This window comes from Nycticebus coucang, chromosome X (assembly GCF_027406575.1).
Source record: "Nycticebus coucang isolate mNycCou1 chromosome X, mNycCou1.pri, whole genome shotgun sequence".
Classification (NCBI taxonomy): Eukaryota; Metazoa; Chordata; class Mammalia; order Primates; family Lorisidae; genus Nycticebus; species Nycticebus coucang.
In genome coordinates, this window is record NC_069804.1 from 162,935,295 (window position 1) to 162,939,748 (window position 4,454).

Genomic DNA, 4,454 nt, shown 5'->3' on the forward strand with positions numbered 1-4,454 from the left:
GCTGGGCGGGAGGGGAAAGGGAGAAGAGGTGGAGCCTGGGGCGGAGCCGGCGCCAGGGGCGGGGCTTCGGAAGCGCCACCTGGCTTCTTGGGGCTCCTTCCTTCGAGCTCCAAACTTCTCCCTTCTTTGGCTTCAGACTTTTCCCTCCTTTCCCGCCGCCCCTTAAGGAGACTGGAGACTCACAGAAGGCCATCTCTCAGCACCTGTTAGTCACCCTTGCCTCAATCCCTTACACACACACGGACCCAATGATGTACCCAGGGCTGGTTGATACCACTTTTTTTTTTTTTTTTTTTTGGCCAGGGCCGGGTTTGAACCCGCCACCCCTGGTATATGGGGCCGGCGCCCTACTCCTTGAGCCACAGGCGCCGCCCGATATACCACTTCTGAGATGTCTTAGTGACCACCTCTTTCTCCACTCTATCCTCAGCAGTACAGTCACTGTACATGTCCCATGATTTTTGGCTCATACCTCTGAAGTAGCCTCCTGTTTGGACTCTCTTCTTCCACTCTTAACCCTGTCTAACCATCTCCCAGACAGCAGCCATAGGGATCTATCTAAGAACTATATGTGATACCTTCTTCAAACCTTTTAGTCTCAGCGACACCCCCCCCCCCAGTATGATGTACAAGGTCCTCTGGGCCTGCCTGATGTCTCACACCTCTAATCCCAGCAAAGGAGGCCAGTGGGAAGATTTCTTGAGCACAGGGATTCAGGATTAACGTGGGCAAGATAGGGATATCCCATCTCTACAAAAATTTAAAAGGTTAGCTGGGTGTGGTGGTGCACGCCTATAATCTCAGTTACTTGGTACATAATCCCAGCTACTCTAGAGGCTGAGGCAGGAGGATTGCTTAAGGAGGAGTTGGAGGTTTTGGCGGGCTATGATCAAACCACTGCACTCTAGTCTGGACAAAAGAGCTAGACTCCATCTCTTAAAAAGTCTTCTGCTGGGCAGTGCCTGTGGCTCAGCGGGTAGGGCGCCGGTCCCATATGCCGGAGGTGGCGGGTTCAAACCCAGCCCCGGCCAAATTAAAAAAAAAAAAAAAAGTCTTCTGCTATCTTTTTATTAATTGATGAATAATATTTGTACATATTTTCCAGATTTTTGTCATATTTTGACACATTCATATAATCTGTAATGATCAAATCAGGATAGTTGGGGTATCCATCACCTTACACATTTACTATTTTTCTTTATGCTGGGAACATTTCAATCTTCTCTTCCAGATATTTTGAAATATACAACAAATTCCAAGCACTCTCCAGGTTATGGACAACATGACTTATGGCATTCTGTATTTATGAAGGGGCTCCCAAGGCTCCCCACAAGGATAATTTATAATTCAATAATTAAATTAATCATTCAGGAACTAGTTTCTTCCATGCACATAAACAAACCCATGTGGCATTGGCACTTCGCTGGCTCAGCACCTTTACACTAGCAGTTAGTCTCATTGGTAGACAGAGAAGCATCTGATAAAAACACAAGAACGTGAATCAGAAAATCCAGAGCAAAGAAAGTTTACAATAGAATTAGTTGAAACCGGGCGGCGCCTGTGGCTCAGTCGGTAAGGCGCCGGCCCCATATACCGAGGGTGGCGGGTTCAAGCCCAGCCCCGGCCAAAATGCAACCAAAAAACAGCCGGGCGTTGTGGCAGGCGCCTGTAGTCCCAGCTGCTCGGGAGGCTGAGGCAAGAGAATCGCTTAAGCCCAGGAGTTGGAGATTGCTGTGAGCTGTGTGAGGCCACGGCACTCTACCGAGGGCCATAAAGTGAGACTCTGTCTCTACAAAAAAAAAAAAAAAAAAAAAAAAAAAGAATTAGTTGAAACCTTACATCTCGTTGAGGCAGGATTTGCTAAGTTTGAGAAGCAAGATACTAACCTGGAGTAGTTTACAAAGGTTTAGCGTGCAGTTAGTGAGAATGTCAGCTGCTACAAGACCGTTTATGATGAAAAAAGAAAAAGGCTGTGCAAACAACCCTAGATACCTTTTTCAAGAAGCTGACTGCAGTGATAAGCTCCCCTCCTCCAGCAACAGAACCAAATCCTGACTCTCCAGCACCCACTGCATCCTCTCAGCACCATCTCCATCATCAGCTTCCAATGAAAGTCAGCCTACCTTGCCTCAAAAATGTCCCTGCTAGTGAGCAAAACATTGATGTAACATTAGGTGTTAACCTTTAATATTCTGTTTTGAAATTTCTGCTATCTCCTATCTAAACATTTTATATGAGTTTGTTTTTATGTTCTGTTTGTTTGAATTACAAGAAAGAGCACAATAGTTTCTATAACTTATTACCGTGGTACATGGGTATTATTTTTACAGTGTTATACCATATTATTATTATTACCACATATAAGCCATTATAGTATTATTATTATTATTACTGTATATGTGCTGTTCATCAGGGATCTGAGTTACATACAAATCCAACTTAAAGACATTCTCAGGAACATATCTCGTCCATAACCTGGGGACCACCTGTAACACGTATTATTAACTACAATCCCCTACTGAACAGTAGATCTTATTCTTTTTTTTTTTACATGGTAGCTGTCAGATCTTCATTGTTTCTTCTATTTAACCATATTTTTGTGCCCATTAATCACTCTCTTCATTCTCCCTTTGCCTCTACCCTTCCAGCCTATGGTAACCACCAATCTACTTTCTATCTTCTTGAGGTCCGCTTTGGTAGCTCCCACATATGAGTGAGAACATTTGATATTTGTCATTCTATCCCTGTCTTATTTCACTTAACATAATGACCTTCAGTCCATCCATGTTGCTGCAAATATGATTTCATTATCTTCTTATGGTTGAATATTCCATTGTGTGTATGTGTAGATATACTCACATACCACCAGTTCATTATATATTTATCTGTAGATGGGCACTTAGGTTGATTCCATATTTTGGCAGTTGTCAATAAACATAGGAGTACAGAGATCTCTTCAATATATTGATTTCCTTTCTTTGGGGTATATACCCAGTAGTGGGATGGCTGGATCATATGGCTTATCTATTTTTATTTTTTAAGGAGCTTTCATACTGCTTTCCATAATGGCCATACTGATTTATATGCCCATGAACAAAGAATGACTGTTTCCCTTTCTTTGCATCCTTGCCAGCCTCTGTTAAATTTTTGTATTTTTGATAAAGAGCCATTTTTATCAGTGTGAGATTACACCTTGTTGTGGTTTTGATTTACATTTCTTGGGTGACTAATGATGTTTAGCAATTTTCTTATACCTCGTGTCCATCTGTATGTCTTCTTTTGAGAAATGTCTTTTCATATCTTTTACCTATTTTTCAATTGGATTATTATTTTTTTTGCTATTGTGATAAGTTCCTTATATATTCTTCTTATTAATCTCCTATGAGATGGATGGTATGCAACTATTTTGTCTCATTCTGTAAGATGTCTCTTCACTTTTTTGTTTCCTCTTCTGTGCTGAAGCTATTCAGCTTGATATAAACCCATTAGTCTATTTTTTTTTTTTTTTTGTAGAGACAGAGTCTCACTGTACCGTCCTCGGTAGAGTGCCGTGGTGTCACACGGCTCACAGCAACCTCTAACTCTTGGGCTTACGCGATTCTCTTGCCTCAGCCTCCCGAGTAGCTGGGACTACAGGCGCCTGCCACAACGCCCGGCTATTTTTTTGTTGCAGTTTGGCCGGGGCTGGGTTTGAACCCTCCACCCTCGGCATATGGGGCCGGCGCCCTACTCACTGAGCCACAGGCGCCGCCCGCATTAGTATATTTTTGCTTTTGTTGCCTTTGCTTTTGAGATCTTACCAAAAAATTCTTTGCCCAGATGTTCCAAAGCATTTCCTCAATGGTTTTTTTCTCTCCATTTCCACCAGTATCAACTCAATGTTTTCTTTTCTTTCTTTTTTTTGACTAACTCAATGTTTTCTTTTAGTAGTTTCATAGTTTCAGGTCTTGAATTTAAGTCTTTAATCCATTTTGATTTTACTTTTTTGTGTACAGTGAGACATAGGAGTCTAGCTTCATTTTTCTGCATATGGCTATCTGGTTTTCCCAGGACCATTTATTAAGGAGATTGTCCCTTCCCTAATGTATCTTGGCACCTATTTTGAAAATCAAGTGGATGTAAATGCTTGGATTTATTTCTGGCCTCTCTATTCTGTTCCTTTTGACCTACGTGTATGTTTTTATGTTAGTACCATGCTCTTTTGGTTACTATGGCTACTTGTAGTATGCTACATATTTTGAACTCAGATAGTGTGATGCCTCCAGCTTGGTTCTCTTTGCTCAGGATCTCTGCAGTCCTCTTCTTTTTTTATTGTTGGGGATTCATTGAGGGTACACAGAACCAGGTTACATTGATTGCTTTTGTTAGATAAGGAACCTCTTATAATTGTCTCCCGCCCCCAAAAGATGGACCACACCCCTTGTTCCCCCACCCCTTTTTCCAGCTCTCCCCAT